At 36.0% G+C, this 18,008-nt stretch overlaps 1 protein-coding gene across 3 annotated transcripts in view; it reads left to right on the top strand.

The window, feature by feature from the left end:
• Positions 1–18,008, top strand: part of LOC115124546 (dnaJ homolog subfamily B member 6-like) — a 75,837-nt gene that overhangs the window by 5,148 nt on the left and 52,681 nt on the right. The gene's annotated exons all lie outside the window — the stretch shown is intronic.

The raw sequence follows: 18,008 nt of genomic DNA, 5'->3' as shown, positions 1-18,008 counted from the left end.
TTTGGGGAGGGGTACACAGCATCTAGAGGTCAAAACATTGACCAGCTGCTTTGGGGAGGGGTACACAGCATCTAGAGGTCAAAACATTGACCAGCTGCTTTGGGGAGGTGTACACAACTTCTAGAGGTCAAAACATTGACCAGCTGCTTTGGGGAGGTGTACACAGCATCTAGAGGTCAAAACATTGACCAGCTGCTTTGAGGAGGTGTACACAACTTCTAGAGGTCAAAACATTGACCAGCTGCTTTGGAGAGGTGTACACAGCATCTAGAGGTCAAAACATTGACCAGCTGCTTTGGAGAGGGGTACACAGCATCTAGAGGTCAAAACATTGACCAGCTGTCTAGTTAGTTACAGGTTAAATAGTAGACTGGTGTGGTTTATCTGTCTAGTTACAGGTTAAATAGTAGACTGGTGGGGTTTATCTGTCTAGTTAGTTACAGGTTAAATAGTAGACTGGTGAGGTTTATCTGTCTAGTTACAGGTTAAATAGTAGACTGGTGAGGTTTATCTGTCTAGTTAGTTACAGGTTAAATAGTAGACTGGTGAGGTTTATCTGTCTAGTTAGTTACAGGTTAAATAGTAGACTGGTGAGGTTTATATGTCTAGTTACAGGTTAAATAGTAGACTGGTGAGGTTTATCTGTCTAGTTAGTTACAGGTTAAATAGTAGACTGGTGAGGTTTATCTGTCTAGTTAGTTACAGGTTAAATAGTAGACTGGTGAGGTTTATCTGTCTAGTTACAGGTTAAATAGTAGACTGGTGAGGTTTATCTGTCTAGTTACAGGTTAAATAGTAGACTGGTGTGGTTTATCTGTCTAGTTAGTTACAGGTTAAATAGTAGACTGGTGAGGTTTATCTGTCTAGTTACAGGTTAAATAGTAGACTGGTGAGGTTTATCTGTCTAGTTACAGGTTAAATAGTAGACTGGTGAGGTTTATCTGTCTAGTTAGTTACAGGTTAAATAGTAGACTGGTGAGGTTTATCTGTCTAATTAGTTACAGGTTAAATAGTAGACTGGTGAGGTTTATCTGTCTAGTTACAGGTTAAATAGTAGACTGGTGTGGTTTATATGTCTAGTTAGTTACAGGTTAAATAGTAGACTGGTGAGGTTTATCTGTCTAGTTACAGGTTAAATAGTAGACTGGTGTGGTTTATCTGTCTAGTTAGTTACAGGTTAAATAGTAGACTGGTGAGGTTTATCTGTCTAGTTACAGGTTAAATAGTAGACTGGTGAGGTTTATCTGTCTAGTTACAGGTTAAATAGTAGACTGGTGTGGTTTATCTGTCTAGTTAGTTACAGGTTAAATAGTAGACTGGTGAGGTTTATCTGTCTAGTTAGTTACAGGTTAAATAGTAGACTGGTGAGGTTTCTCTCTCTAGTTACAGGTTAAATAGTAGACTGATGTGGTTTATCTGTCTAGTTAGTTACAGGTTAAATAGTAGACAGGTGAGGTTTATCTGTCTAGTTAGTTACAGGTTAAGTAGTAGACTGGTGTGGTTTATATGTCTAGTTAAGTTACAGGTTAAATAGTAGACTGGTGAGGTTTATCTGTATAGTTAGTTACAGGTTAAATAGTAGACTGGTGAGGTTTATCTGTCTAGTTACAGGTTAAATAGTAGACTGGTGTGGTTTATCTGTCTAGTTAGTTACAGGTTAAATAGTAGACTGGTGAGGTTTATCTGTCTAGTTACAGGTTAAATAGTAGACTGGTGAGGTTTATCTGTCTAGTTACAGGTTAAATAGTAGACTGGTGTGGTTTATCTGTCTAGTTAGTTACAGGTTAAATAGTAGACTGGTGAGGTTTATCTGTCTAGTTAGTTACAGGTTAAATAGTAGACTGGTGAGGTTTATCTGTCTAGTTAGTTACAGGTGAAATAGTAGACTGGTGAGGTTTATCTGTCTAGTTAGTTACATGTTAAATAGTAGACTGGTGAGGTTTATCTGTCTAGTTAGTTACAGGTTAAATAGTAGACTGGTGAGGTTTATCTGTCTAGTTACAGGTTAAATAGTAGACTGGTGAGGTTTATCTGTGTAGTTAGTTACAGGTTAAATAGTAGACTGGTGTGGTTTATCTGTCTAGTTAGTTACAGGTTAAATAGTAGACTGGTGTGGTTTATCTGTCTAGTTACAGGTTAAATAGTAGACTGGTGAGGTTTATCTGTCTAGTTAGTTACAGGTTAAATAGTAGACTGGTGAGGTTTATCTGTCTAGTTAGTTGCAGGTTAAAAGTAGACTGGTGAGGTTTATCTGTCTAGTTAGTTACAGGTTAAATAGTAGACTGGTGATGTTTATCTGTCTAGTTAGTTACAGGTTAAATAGTAGACTGGTGTGGTTTATCTGTCTAGTTAGTTACAGGTTAAATAGTAGACTGGTGTGGTTTATCTGTCTAGTTACAGGTTAAATAGTAGACTGGTGAGGTTTATCTGTCTAGTTACAGGTTAAATAGTAGACTGGTGAGGTTTATCTGTCTAGTTACAGGTTAAATAGTAGACTGGTGAGGTTTATCTGTCTAGTTACAGGTTAAATAGTAGACTGGTGTGGTTTATCTGTCTAGTTAGTTACAGGTTAAATAGTAGACTGGTGAGGTTTATCTGTCTAGTTAGTTACATGTTAAATAGTAGACTGGTCAGGTTTTCTCTCTCGTTACAGGTTAAATAGTAGACTGATGTGGTTTATCTGTCTAGTTAGTTACAGGTTAAATAGTAGACTGGTGAGGTTTATCTGTCTAGTTAGTTACAGGTTAAGTAGTAGACTGGTGTGGTTTATATGTCTAGTTAAGTTACAGGTTAAATAGTAGACTGGTGTGGTTTATATGTCTAGTTAAGTTACAGGTTAAATAGTAGACTGGTGAGGTTTATCTGTATAGTTAGTTACAGGTTAAATAGTAGACTGGTGTGGTTTATCTGTCTAGTTAAGTTACAGGTTAAATAGTAGACTGGTGTGGTTTATCTGTCTAGTTAGTTACAGGTTAAATAGTAGACTGGTGTGGTTTATATGTCTAGTTAAGTTACAGGTTAAATAGTAGACTGGTGAGGTTTATCTGTCTAGTTACAGGTTAAATAGTAGACTGGTGAGGTTTATCTGTATAGTTAGTTACAGGTTAAATAGTAGACTGGTGAGGTTTATCTGTCTAGTTACAGGTTAAATAGTAGACTGGTGAGGTTTATCTGTCTAGTTACAGGTTAAATAGTAGACTGGTGTGGTTTATCTGTCTAGTTAGTTACAGGTTAAATAGTAGACTGGTGAGGTTTATCTGTCTAGTTACAGGTTAAATAGTAGACTGGTGAGGTTTATCTGTCTAGTCAGTTACAGGTTAAATAGTAGACTGGTGAGGTTTATCTGTCTAGTTAGTTACAGGTGAAATAGTAGACTGGTGAGGTTTATCTGTCTAGTTAGTTACAGGTTAAATAGTAGACTGGTGAGGTTCATCTGTCTAGTTAGTTACAGGTTAAATAGTAGACTGGTGAGGTTTATCTGTCTAGTTACAGGTTAAATAGTAGACTGGTGAGGTTTATCTGTGTAGTTAGTTACAGGTTAAATAGTAGACTGGTGTGGTTTATCTGTCTAGTTAGTTACAGGTTAAATAGTAGACTGGTGTGGTTTATCTGTCTAGTTACAGGTTAAATAGTAGACTGGTGAGGTTTATCTGTCTAGTTAGTTACAGGTTAAATAGTAGACTGGTGAGGTTTATCTGTCTAGTTAGTTACAGGTTAAATAGTAGACTGGTGAGGTTTATCTGTCTAGTTAGTTGCAGGTTAAAAGTAGACTGGTGAGGTTTATCTGTCTAGTTAGTTACAGGTTAAATAGTAGACTGGTGAGGTTTATCTGTCTAGTTAGTTACAGGTTAAATAGTAGACTGGTGTGGTTTATATGTCTAGTTAGTTACAGGTTAAATAGTAGACTGGTGTGGTTTATCTGTCTAGTTACAGGTTAAATAGTAGACTGGTGTGGTTTATCTGTCTAGTTAGTTACAGGTTAAATAGTAGACTGGTGAGGTTTATCTGTCTAGTTACAGGTTAAATAGTAGACTGGTGTGGTTTATCTGTCTAGTTAGTTACAGGTTAAATAGTAGACTGGTGAGGTTTCTCTCTCTAGTTACAGGTTAAATAGTAGACTGATGTGGTTTATCTGTCTAGTTAGTTACAGGTTAAATAGTAGACTGGTGAGGTTTATCTGTCTAGTTAGTTACAGGTTAAATAGTAGACTGGTGTGGTTTATATGTCTAGTTAAGTTACAGGTTAAATAGTAGACTGGTGAGGTTTATCTGTATAGTTAGTTACAGGTTAAATAGTAGACTGGTGAGGTTTATCTGTCTAGTTACAGGTTAAATAGTAGACTGGTGTGGTTTATCTGTCTAGTTAGTTACAGGTTAAATAGTAGACTGGTGAGGTTTATCTGTCTAGTTAGTTACAGGTTAAATAGTAGACTGGTGAGGTTTTCTCTCTAGTTACAGGTTAAATAGTAGACTGATGTGGTTTATCTGTCTAGTTAGTTACAGGTTAAATAGTAGACAGGTGAGGTTTATCTGTCTAGTTAGTTACAGGTTAAATAGTAGACTGGTGTGGTTTATATGTCTAGTTAAGTTACAGGTTAAATAGTAGACTGGTGAGGTTTATCTGTATAGTTAGTTACAGGTTAAATAGTAGACTGGTGAGGTTTATCTGTCTAGTTACAGGTTAAATAGTAGACTGGTGTGGTTTATCTGTCTAGTTAGTTACAGGTTAAATAGTAGACTGGTGAGGTTTATCTGTCTAGTTACAGGTTAAATAGTAGACTGGTGAGGTTTATCTGTCTAGTTACAGGTTAAATAGTAGACTGGTGTGGTTTATCTGTCTAGTTAGTTACAGGTTAAATAGTAGACTGGTGAGGTTTATCTGTCTAGTTAGTTACATGTTAAATAGTAGACTGGTGAGGTTTCTCTCTCTAGTTACAGGTTAAATAGTAGACTGATGTGGTTTATCTGTCTAGTTAGTTACAGGTTAAATAGTAGACTGGTGAGGTTTATCTGTCTAGTTAGTTACAGGTTAAGTAGTAGACTGGTGTGGTTTATATGTCTAGTTAAGTTACAGGTTAAATAGTAGACTGGTGAGGTTTATCTGTATAGTTAGTTACAGGTTAAATAGTAGACTGGTGAGGTTTATCTGTCTAGTTACAGGTTAAATAGTAGACTGGTGTGGTTTATCTGTCTAGTTACAGGTTAAATAGTAGACTGGTGTGGTTTATCTGTCTAGTTACAGGTTAAATAGTAGACTGGTGAGGTTTATCTGTCTAGTTACAGGTTAAATAGTAGACTGGTGTGGTTTATCTGTCTAGTTACAGGTTAAATAGTAGACTGGTGAGGTTTATCTGTCTAGTTACAGGTTAAATAGTAGACTGGTGAGGTTTATCTGTATAGTTAGTTACAGGTTAAATAGTAGACTGGTGAGGTTTATCTGTCTAGTTACAGGTTAAATAGTAGACTGGTGAGGTTTATCTGTATAGTTAGTTACAGGTTAAATAGTAGACTGGTGAGGTTTATCTGTCTAGTTACAGGTTAAATAGTAGACTGGTGTGGTTTATCTGTCTAGTTAGTTACAGGTTAAATAGTAGACTGGTGAGGTTTATCTGTCTAGTTACAGGTTAAATAGTAGACTGGTGAGGTTTATCTGTCTAGTTACAGGTTAAATAGTAGACTGGTGTGGTTTATCTGTCTAGTTAGTTACAGGTTAAATAGTAGACTGGTGAGGTTTATCTGTCTAGTTACAGGTTAAATAGTAGACTGGTGAGGTTTATCTGTCTAGTCAGTTACAGGTTAAATAGTAGACTGGTGAGGTTTATCTGTCTAGTTAGTTACAGGTTGAAATAGTAGACTGGTGAGGTTTATCTGTCTAGTTAGTTACAGGTTAAATAGTAGACTGGTGAGGTTTATCTGTCTAGTTAGTTACAGGTTAAATAGTAGACTGGTGAGGTTTATCTGTCTAGTTACAGGTTAAATAGTAGACTGGTGAGGTTTATCTGTGTAGTTAGTTACAGGTTAAATAGTAGACTGGTGTGGTTTATCTGTCTAGTTAGTTACAGGTTAAATAGTAGACTGGTGTGGTTTATCTGTCTAGTTACAGGTTAAATAGTAGACTGGTGAGGTTTATCTGTCTAGTTAGTTACAGGTTAAATAGTAGACTGGTGAGGTTTATCTGTCTAGTTAGTTACAGGTTAAATAGTAGACTGGTGAGGTTTATCTGTCTAGTTAGTTGCAGGTTAAAAGTAGACTGGTGAGGTTTATCTGTCTAGTTAGTTACAGGTTAAATAGTAGACTGGTGAGGTTTATCTGTCTAGTTAGTTACAGGTTAAATAGTAGACTGGTGTGGTTTATATGTCTAGTTAGTTACAGGTTAAATAGTAGACTGGTGTGGTTTATCTGTCTAGTTACAGGTTAAATAGTAGACTGGTGTGGTTTATCTGTCTAGTTAGTTACAGGTTAAATAGTAGACTGGTGAGGTTTATCTGTCTAGTTACAGGTTAAATAGTAGACTGGTGTGGTTTATCTGTCTAGTTAGTTACAGGTTAAATAGTAGACTGGTGAGGTTTCTCTCTCTAGTTACAGGTTAAATAGTAGACTGATGTGGTTTATCTGTCTAGTTAGTTACAGGTTAAATAGTAGACTGGTGAGGTTTATCTGTCTAGTTAGTTACAGGTTAAATAGTAGACTGGTGTGGTTTATATGTCTAGTTAGTTACAGGTTAAATAGTAGACTGGTGTGGTTTATCTGTATAGTTAGTTACAGGTTAAATAGTAGACTGGTGAGGTTTATCTGTCTAGTTACAGGTTAAATAGTAGACTGGTGTGGTTTATCTGTCTAGTTAGTTACAGGTTAAATAGTAGACTGGTGAGGTTTATCTGTCTAGTTAGTTACAGGTTAAATAGTAGACTGGTGAGGTTTCTCTCTCTAGTTACAGGTTAAATAGTAGACTGATGTGGTTTATCTGTCTAGTTAGTTACAGGTTAAAATAGACAGGTGAGGTTTATCTGTCTAGTTAGTTACAGGTTTATCTGTCTAGTTAGTTACAGGTTAAATAGTAGACTGGTGAGGTTTATCTGTCTAGTTACAGGTTAAATAGTAGACTGGTGTGGTTTATCTGTCTAGTTAGTTACAGGTTAAATAGTAGACTGGTGAGGTTTATCTGGTTACAGGTTTATAGACTGTGAGGCTTATCTGTCTAGTTACAGGTTAAATAGTAGACTGGTGTGGTTTATCTGTCTAGTTAGTTACAGGTTAAATAGTAGACTGGTGAGGTTTATCTGTCTAGTTAGTTACATGTTAAATAGTAGACTGGTGAGGTTTCTCTCTCTAGTTACAGGTTAAATAGTAGACTGATGTGGTTTATCTGTCTAGTTAGTTACAGGTTAAATAGTAGACTGGTGAGGTTTATCTGTCTAGTTAGTTACAGGTTAAGTAGTAGACTGGTGTGGTTTATATGTCTAGTTAAGTTACAGGTTAAATAGTAGACTGGTGAGGTTTATCTGTATAGTTAGTTACAGGTTAAATAGTAGACTGGTGAGGTTTATCTGTCTAGTTACAGGTTAAATAGTAGACTGGTGTGGTTTATCTGTCTAGTTAGTTACAGGTTAAATAGTAGACTGGTGAGGTTTATCTGTCTAGTTACAGGTTAAATAGTAGACTGGTGAGGTTTATCTGTCTAGTTACAGGTTAAATAGTAGACTGGTGTGGTTTATCTGTCTAGTTAGTTACAGGTTAAATAGTAGACTGGTGAGGTTTATCTGTCTAGTTACAGGTTAAATAGTAGACTGGTGAGGTTTATCTGTCTAGTCAGTTACAGGTTAAATAGTAGACTGGTGAGGTTTATCTGTCTAGTTAGTTACAGGTGAAATAGTAGACTGGTGAGGTTTATCTGTCTAGTTAGTTACAGGTTAAATAGTAGACTGGTGAGGTTTATCTGTCTAGTTAGTTACAGGTTAAATAGTAGACTGGTGAGGTTTATCTGTCTAGTTACAGGTTAAATAGTAGACTGGTGAGGTTTATCTGTGTAGTTAGTTACAGGTTAAATAGTAGACTGGTGTGGTTTATCTGTCTAGTTAGTTACAGGTTAAATAGTAGACTGGTGTGGTTTATCTGTCTAGTTACAGGTTAAATAGTAGACTGGTGAGGTTTATCTGTCTAGTTAGTTACAGGTTAAATAGTAGACTGGTGAGGTTTATCTGTCTAGTTAGTTACAGGTTAAATAGTAGACTGGTGAGGTTTATCTGTCTAGTTAGTTGCAGGTTAAAAGTAGACTGGTGAGGTTTATCTGTCTAGTTAGTTACAGGTTAAATAGTAGACTGGTGAGGTTTATCTGTCTAGTTAGTTACAGGTTAAATAGTAGACTGGTGTGGTTTATATGTCTAGTTAGTTACAGGTTAAATAGTAGACTGGTGAGGTTTATCTGTCTAGTTACAGGTTAAATAGTAGACTGGTGTGGTTTATCTGTCTAGTTACAGGTTAAATAGTAGACTGGTGTGGTTTATCTGTCTAGTTAGTTACAGGTTAAATAGTAGACTGGTGAGGTTTATCTGTCTAGTTACAGGTTAAATAGTAGACTGGTGTGGTTTATCTGTCTAGTTAGTTACAGGTTAAATAGTAGACTGGTGAGGTTTCTCTCTCTAGTTACAGGTTAAATAGTAGACTGATGTGGTTTATCTGTCTAGTTAGTTACAGGTTAAATAGTAGACTGGTGAGGTTTATCTGTCTAGTTAGTTACAGGTTAAGTAGTAGACTGGTGTGGTTTATATGTCTAGTTAAGTTACAGGTTAAATAGTAGACTGGTGAGGTTTATCTGTATAGTTAGTTACAGGTTAAATAGTAGACTGGTGAGGTTTATCTGTCTAGTTACAGGTTAAATAGTAGACTGGTGTGGTTTATCTGTCTAGTTAGTTACAGGTTAAATAGTAGACTGGTGAGGTTTATCTGTCTAGTTAGTTGCAGGTTAAAAGTAGACTGGTGAGGTTTATCTGTCTAGTTACAGGTTAAATAGTAGACTGGTGTGGTTTATCTGTCTAGTTAGTTACAGGTTAAATAGTAGACTGGTGAGGTTTATCTGTCTAGTTAGTTACAGGTTAAATAGTAGACTGGTGTGGTTTATATGTCTAGTTAGTTACAGGTTAAATAGTAGACTGGTGAGGTTTATCTGTCTAGTTACAGGTTAAATAGTAGACTGGTGTGGTTTATCTGTCTAGTTAGTTACAGGTTAAATAGTAGACTGGTGAGGTTTATCTGTATAGTTAGTTACAGGTTAAATAGTAGACTGGTGAGGTTTATCTGTCTAGTTACAGGTTAAATAGTAGACTGGTGTGGTTTATCTGTCTAGTTAGTTACAGGTTAAATAGTAGACTGGTGAGGTTTATCTGTCTAGTTACAGGTTAAATAGTAGACTGGTGAGGTTTATATGTCTAGTTACAGGTTAAATAGTAGACTGGTGTGGTTTATCTGTCTAGTTACAGGTTAAATAGTAGACTGGTGTGGTTTATCTGTCTAGTTAGTTACAGGTTAAATAGTAGACTGGTGAGGTTTATCTGTCTAGTTACAGGTTAAATAGTAGACTGGTGTGGTTTATCTGTCTAGTTAGTTACAGGTTAAATAGTAGACTGGTGAGGTTTATCTGTCTAGTTACAGGTTAAATAGTAGACATGTGGTTTATCTGTTAGTTAGTTACAGGTTAAATAGTAGACTGGTGTGGTTTATCTGTCTAGTTAGTTACAGGTTAAATAGTATACTGGTGAGGTTTATCTGTCTAGTTAGTTACAGGTTAAATAGTAGACTGGTGAGGTTTATCTGTCTAGTTAGTTACAGGTTAAATAGTAGACTGGTGAGGTTTATCTGTCTAGTTAGTTACAGGTTAAATAGTAGACTGGTGAGGTTTATCTGTCTAGTTACAGGTTAAATAGTAGACTGGTGTGGTTTATCTGTCTAGTTACAGGTTAAATAGTAGACTGGTGAGGTTTATCTGTCTAGTTAGTTACAGGTTAAATAGTAGACTGGTGAGGTTTATCTGTCTAGTTACAGGTTAAATAGTAGACTGGTGAGGTTTATCTGTCTAGTTAGTTACAGGTTAAATAGTAGACTGGTGTGGTTTATCTGTCTAGTTACAGGTTAAATAGTAGACTGGTGAGGTTTATCTGTCTAGTTAGTTACATGTTAAATAGTAGACTGGTGTGGTTTATCTGTCTAGTTACAGGTTAAATAGTAGACTGGTGTGGTTTATCTGTCTAGTTACAGGTTAAATAGTAGACTGGTGGGGTTTATCTGTCTAGTTACAGGTTAAATAGTAGACTGGTGAGGTTTATCTGTCTAGTTAGTTACAGGTTAAATAGTAGACTGGTGAGGTTTATCTGTCTAGTTAGTTACAGGTTAAATAGTAGACTGGTGAGGTTTATCTGTCTAGTTAGTTACAGGTTAAATAGTAGACTGATGTGGTTTATCTGTCTAGTTACAGGTTAAATAGTAGACTGGTGAGGTTTATCTGTCTAGTTACAGGTTAAATAGTAGACTGGTGGGGTTTATCTGTCTAGTTACAGGTTAAATAGTAGACTGGTGAGGTTTATCTGTCTAGTTAGTTACAGGTTAAATAGTAGACTGGTGAGGCTTATCTGTCTAGTTACAGGTTAAATAGTAGACTGGTGTGGTTTATCTGTCTAGTTAGTTACAGGTTAAATAGTAGACTGGTGAGGTTTATCTGTCTAGTTAGTTACATGTTAAATAGTAGACTGGTGAGGTTTCTCTCTCTAGTTACAGGTTAAATAGTAGACTGATGTGGTTTATCTGTCTAGTTAGTTACAGGTTAAATAGTAGACTGGTGAGGTTTATCTGTCTAGTTAGTTACAGGTTAAGTAGTAGACTGGTGTGGTTTATATGTCTAGTTAAGTTACAGGTTAAATAGTAGACTGGTGAGGTTTATCTGTATAGTTAGTTACAGGTTAAATAGTAGACTGGTGAGGTTTATCTGTCTAGTTACAGGTTAAATAGTAGACTGGTGTGGTTTATCTGTCTAGTTAGTTACAGGTTAAATAGTAGACTGGTGAGGTTTATCTGTCTAGTTACAGGTTAAATAGTAGACTGGTGAGGTTTATCTGTCTAGTTACAGGTTAAATAGTAGACTGGTGTGGTTTATCTGTCTAGTTAGTTACAGGTTAAATAGTAGACTGGTGAGGTTTATCTGTCTAGTTACAGGTTAAATAGTAGACTGGTGAGGTTTATCTGTCTAGTCAGTTACAGGTTAAATAGTAGACTGGTGAGGTTTATCTGTCTAGTTAGTTACAGGTGAAATAGTAGACTGGTGAGGTTTATCTGTCTAGTTAGTTACAGGTTAAATAGTAGACTGGTGAGGTTTATCTGTCTAGTTAGTTACAGGTTAAATAGTAGACTGGTGAGGTTTATCTGTCTAGTTACAGGTTAAATAGTAGACTGGTGAGGTTTATCTGTGTAGTTAGTTACAGGTTAAATAGTAGACTGGTGTGGTTTATCTGTCTAGTTAGTTACAGGTTAAATAGTAGACTGGTGTGGTTTATCTGTCTAGTTACAGGTTAAATAGTAGACTGGTGAGGTTTATCTGTCTAGTTAGTTACAGGTTAAATAGTAGACTGGTGAGGTTTATCTGTCTAGTTAGTTACAGGTTAAATAGTAGACTGGTGAGGTTTATCTGTCTAGTTAGTTGCAGGTTAAAAGTAGACTGGTGAGGTTTATCTGTCTAGTTAGTTACAGGTTAAATAGTAGACTGGTGAGGTTTATCTGTCTAGTTAGTTACAGGTTAAATAGTAGACTGGTGTGGTTTATATGTCTAGTTAGTTACAGGTTAAATAGTAGACTGGTGAGGTTTATCTGTCTAGTTACAGGTTAAATAGTAGACTGGTGTGGTTTATCTGTCTAGTTACAGGTTAAATAGTAGACTGGTGTGGTTTATCTGTCTAGTTAGTTACAGGTTAAATAGTAGACTGGTGAGGTTTATCTGTCTAGTTACAGGTTAAATAGTAGACTGGTGTGGTTTATCTGTCTAGTTAGTTACAGGTTAAATAGTAGACTGGTGAGGTTTCTCTCTCTAGTTACAGGTTAAATAGTAGACTGATGTGGTTTATCTGTCTAGTTAGTTACAGGTTAAATAGTAGACTGGTGAGGTTTATCTGTCTAGTTAGTTACAGGTTAAATAGTAGACTGGTGTGGTTTATATGTCTAGTTAAGTTACAGGTTAAATAGTAGACTGGTGAGGTTTATCTGTATAGTTAGTTACAGGTTAAATAGTAGACTGGTGAGGTTTATCTGTCTAGTTACAGGTTAAATAGTAGACTGGTGTGGTTTATCTGTCTAGTTAGTTACAGGTTAAATAGTAGACTGGTGAGGTTTATCTGTCTAGTTAGTTACAGGTTAAATAGTAGACTGGTGAGGTTTCTCTCTCTAGTTACAGGTTAAATAGTAGACTGATGTGGTTTATCTGTCTAGTTAGTTACAGGTTAAATAGTAGACAGGTGAGGTTTATCTGTCTAGTTAGTTACAGGTTAAGTAGTAGACTGGTGTGGTTTATATGTCTAGTTAAGTTACAGGTTAAATAGTAGACTGGTGAGGTTTATCTGTCTAGTTACAGGTTAAATAGTAGACTGGTGTGGTTTATCTGTCTAGTTAGTTACAGGTTAAATAGTAGACTGGTGAGGTTTATCTGTATAGTTAGTTACAGGTTAAATAGTAGACTGGTGAGGTTTATCTGTCTAGTTACAGGTTAAATAGTAGACTGGTGTGGTTTATCTGTCTAGTTAGTTACAGGTTAAATAGTAGACTGGTGAGGTTTATCTGTCTAGTTACAGGTTAAATAGTAGACTGGTGAGGTTTATCTGTCTAGTTACAGGTTAAATAGTAGACTGGTGTGGTTTATCTGTCTAGTTACAGGTTAAATAGTAGACTGGTGAGGTTTATCTGTCTAGTTAGTTACAGGTTAAATAGTAGACTGGTGAGGTTTATCTGTCTAGTTACAGGTTAAATAGTAGACTGGTGTGGTTTATCTGTCTAGTTAGTTACAGGTTAAATAGTAGACTGGTGAGGTTTATCTGTCTAGTTACAGGTTAAATAGTAGACTGGTGTGGTTTATCTGTCTAGTTACAGGTTAAATAGTAGACTGGTGTGGTTTATCTGTCTAGTTACAGGTTAAATAGTAGACTGGTGAGGTTTATCTGTCTAGTTACAGGTTAAATAGTAGACTGGTGTGGTTTATCTGTCTAGTTACAGGTTAAATAGTAGACTGGTGAGGTTTATCTGTCTAGTTACAGGTTAAATAGTAGACTGGTGAGGTTTATCTGTATAGTTAGTTACAGGTTAAATAGTAGACTGGTGAGGTTTATCTGTCTAGTTACAGGTTAAATAGTAGACTGGTGAGGTTTATCTAGTTAGTTACAGGTTAAATAGTAGACTGGTGAGGTTTATCTGTCTAGTTACAGGTTAAATAGTAGACTGGTGTGGTTTATCTGTCTAGTTAGTTACAGGTTAAATAGTAGACTGGTGAGGTTTATCTGTCTAGTTACAGGTTAAATAGTAGACTGGTGAGGTTTATCTGTCTAGTTACAGGTTAAATAGTAGACTGGTGTGGTTTATCTGTCTAGTTAGTTACAGGTTAAATAGTAGACTGGTGAGGTTTATCTGTCTAGTTACAGGTTAAATAGTAGACTGGTGAGGTTTATCTGTCTAGTCAGTTACAGGTTAAATAGTAGACTGGTGAGGTTTATCTGTCTAGTTAGTTACAGGTGAAATAGTAGACTGGTGAGGTTTATCTGTCTAGTTAGTTACAGGTTAAATAGTAGACTGGTGAGGTTTATCTGTCTAGTTAGTTACAGGTTAAATAGTAGACTGGTGAGGTTTATCTGTCTAGTTACAGGTTAAATAGTAGACTGGTGAGGTTTATCTGTGTAGTTAGTTACAGGTTAAATAGTAGACTGGTGTGGTTTATCTGTCTAGTTAGTTACAGGTTAAATAGTAGACTGGTGTGGTTTATCTGTCTAGTTACAGGTTAAATAGTAGACTGGTGAGGTTTATCTGTCTAGTTAGTTACAGGTTAAATAGTAGACTGGTGAGGTTTATCTGTCTAGTTAGTTACAGGTTAAATAGTAGACTGGTGAGGTTTATCTGTCTAGTTAGTTGCAGGTTAAAAGTAGACTGGTGAGGTTTATCTGTCTAGTTAGTTACAGGTTAAATAGTAGACTGGTGAGGTTTATCTGTCTAGTTAGTTACAGGTTAAATAGTAGACTGGTGTGGTTTATATGTCTAGTTAGTTACAGGTTAAATAGTAGACTGGTGTGGTTTATCTGTCTAGTTACAGGTTAAATAGTAGACTGGTGTGGTTTATCTGTCTAGTTAGTTACAGGTTAAATAGTAGACTGGTGAGGTTTATCTGTCTAGTTACAGGTTAAATAGTAGACTGGTGAGGTTTATCTGTCTAGTTAGTTACAGGTTAAATAGTAGACTGGTGAGGTTTCTCTCTCTAGTTACAGGTTAAATAGTAGACTGATGTGGTTTATCTGTCTAGTTAGTTACAGGTTAAATAGTAGACTGGTGAGGTTTATCTGTCTAGTTAGTTACAGGTTAAGTAGTAGACTGGTGTGGTTTATATGTCTAGTTAAGTTACAGGTTAAATAGTAGACTGGTGAGGTTTATCTGTATAGTTAGTTACAGGTTAAATAGTAGACTGGTGAGGTTTATCTGTCTAGTTACAGGTTAAATAGTAGACTGGTGTGGTTTATCTGTCTAGTTAGTTACAGGTTAAATAGTAGACTGGTGAGGTTTATCTGTCTAGTTAGTTACAGGTTAAATAGTAGACTGGTGAGGTTTCTCTCTCTAGTTACAGGTTAAATAGTAGACTGATGTGGTTTATCTGTCTAGTTAGTTACAGGTTAAATAGTAGACTGGTGAGGTTTATCTGTCTAGTTAGTTACAGGTTAAGTAGTAGACTGGTGTGGTTTATATGTCTAGTTAAGTTACAGGTTAAATAGTAGACTGGTGAGGTTTATCTGTCTAGTTACAGGTTAAATAGTAGACTGGTGTGGTTTATCTGTCTAGTTAGTTACAGGTTAAATAGTAGACTGGTGAGGTTTATCTGTCTAGTTACAGGTTAAATAGTAGACTGGTGAGGCTTATCTGTCTAGTTACAGGTTAAATAGTAGACTGGTGTGGTTTATCTGTCTAGTTAGTTACAGGTTAAATAGTAGACTGGTGAGGTTTATCTGTCTAGTTAGTTACATGTTAAATAGTAGACTGGTGAGGTTTCTCTCTCTAGTTACAGGTTAAATAGTAGACTGATGTGGTTTATCTGTCTAGTTAGTTACAGGTTAAATAGTAGACTGGTGAGGTTTATCTGTCTAGTTAGTTACAGGTTAAGTAGTAGACTGGTGTGGTTTATATGTCTAGTTAAGTTACAGGTTAAATAGTAGACTGGTGAGGTTTATCTGTATAGTTAGTTACAGGTTAAATAGTAGACTGGTGAGGTTTATCTGTCTAGTTACAGGTTAAATAGTAGACTGGTGTGGTTTATCTGTCTAGTTAGTTACAGGTTAAATAGTAGACTGGTGAGGTTTATCTGTCTAGTTACAGGTTAAATAGTAGACTGGTGAGGTTTATCTGTCTAGTTACAGGTTAAATAGTAGACTGGTGTGGTTTATCTGTCTAGTTAGTTACAGGTTAAATAGTAGACTGGTGAGGTTTATCTGTCTAGTTACAGGTTAAATAGTAGACTGGTGAGGTTTATCTGTCTAGTCAGTTACAGGTTAAATAGTAGACTGGTGAGGTTTATCTGTCTAGTTAGTTACAGGTGAAATAGTAGACTGGTGAGGTTTATCTGTCTAGTTAGTTACAGGTTAAATAGTAGACTGGTGAGGTTTATCTGTCTAGTTAGTTACAGGTTAAATAGTAGACTGGTGAGGTTTATCTGTCTAGTTACAGGTTAAATAGTAGACTGGTGAGGTTTATCTGTGTAGTTAGTTACAGGTTAAATAGTAGACTGGTGTGGTTTATCTGTCTAGTTAGTTACAGGTTAAATAGTAGACTGGTGTGGTTTATCTGTCTAGTTACAGGTTAAATAGTAGACTGGTGAGGTTTATCTGTCTAGTTAGTTACAGGTTAAATAGTAGACTGGTGAGGTTTATCTGTCTAGTTAGTTACAGGTTAAATAGTAGACTGGTGAGGTTTATCTGTCTAGTTAGTTGCAGGTTAAAAGTAGACTGGTGAGTGGTTTATCTGTCTAGTTAGTTACAGGTTAAATAGTAGACTGGTGAGGTTTATCTGTCTAGTTAGTTACAGGTTAAATAGTAGACTGGTGTGGTTTATATGTCTAGTTAGTTACAGGTTAAATAGTAGACTGGTGAGGTTTATCTGTCTAGTTACAGGTTAAATAGTAGACTGGTGTGGTTTATCTGTCTAGTTACAGGTTAAATAGTAGACTGGTGTGGTTTATCTGTCTAGTTAGTTACAGGTTAAATAGTAGACTGGTGAGGTTTATCTGTCTAGTTACAGGTTAAATAGTAGACTGGTGTGGTTTATCTGTCTAGTTAGTTACAGGTTAAATAGTAGACTGGTGAGGTTTCTCTCTCTAGTTACAGGTTAAATAGTAGACTGATGTGGTTTATCTGTCTAGTTAGTTACAGGTTAAATAGTAGACTGGTGAGGTTTATCTGTCTAGTTAGTTACAGGTTAAATAGTAGACTGGTGTGGTTTATATGTCTAGTTAAGTTACAGGTTAAATAGTAGACTGGTGAGGTTTATCTGTATAGTTAGTTACAGGTTAAATAGTAGACTGGTGAGGTTTATCTGTCTAGTTACAGGTTAAATAGTAGACTGGTGTGGTTTATCTGTCTAGTTAGTTACAGGTTAAATAGTAGACTGGTGAGGTTTATCTGTCTAGTTAGTTACAGGTTAAATAGTAGACTGGTGAGGTTTCTCTCTCTAGTTACAGGTTAAATAGTAGACTGATGTGGTTTATCTGTCTAGTTAGTTACAGGTTAAATAGTAGACAGGTGAGGTTTATCTGTCTAGTTAGTTACAGGTTAAGTAGTAGACTGGTGTGGTTTATATGTCTAGTTAAGTTACAGGTTAAATAGTAGACTGGTGAGGTTTATCTGTCTAGTTACAGGTTAAATAGTAGACTGGTGTGGTTTATCTGTCTAGTTAGTTACAGGTTAAATAGTAGACTGGTGAGGTTTATCTGTATAGTTAGTTACAGGTTAAATAGTAGACTGGTGAGGTTTATCTGTCTAGTTACAGGTTAAATAGTAGACTGGTGTGGTTTATCTGTCTAGTTAGTTACAGGTTAAATAGTAGACTGGTGAGGTTTATCTGTCTAGTTACAGGTTAAATAGTAGACTGGTGAGGTTTATCTGTCTAGTTACAGGTTAAATAGTAGACTGGTGTGGTTTATCTGTCTAGTTACAGGTTAAATAGTAGACTGGTGTGGTTTATCTGTCTAGTTCGTTACAGGTTAAATAGTAGACTGGTGAGGTTTATCTGTCTAGTTACAGGTTAAATAGTAGACTGGTGTGGTTTATCTGTCTAGTTAGTTACAGGTTAAATAGTAGACTGGTGAGGTTTCTCTCTCTAGTTACAGGTTAAATAGTAGACTGATGTGGTTTATCTGTCTAGTTAGTTACAGGTTAAATAGTAGACTGGTGTGGTTTATCTGTCTAGTTAGTTACAGGTTAAATCGTATACTGGTGAGGTTTATCTGTCTAGTTAGTTACAGGTTAAATAGTTGACTGGTGAGGTTTATCTGTCTAGTTAGTTACAGGTTAAATAGTAGACTGGTGAGGTTTATCTGTCTAGTTAGTTACAGGTTAAATAGTAGACTGGTGAGGTTTATCTGTCTAGTTACAGGTTAAATAGTAGACTGGTGTGGTTTATCTGTCTAGTTACAGGTTAAATAGTAGACTGGTGAGGTTTATCTGTCTAGTTAGTTACAGGTTAAATAGTAGACTGGTGAGGTTTATCTGTCTAGTTACAGGTTAAATAGTAGACTGG

Source organism: Oncorhynchus nerka, linkage group LG3 (assembly GCF_034236695.1).
Source record: "Oncorhynchus nerka isolate Pitt River linkage group LG3, Oner_Uvic_2.0, whole genome shotgun sequence".
NCBI classification, from domain to species: domain Eukaryota; kingdom Metazoa; phylum Chordata; class Actinopteri; order Salmoniformes; family Salmonidae; genus Oncorhynchus; species Oncorhynchus nerka.
The sequence above is the reverse complement of the archived record's forward strand: the minus strand, read 5'-3'. Positions and strand labels throughout refer to the sequence as shown.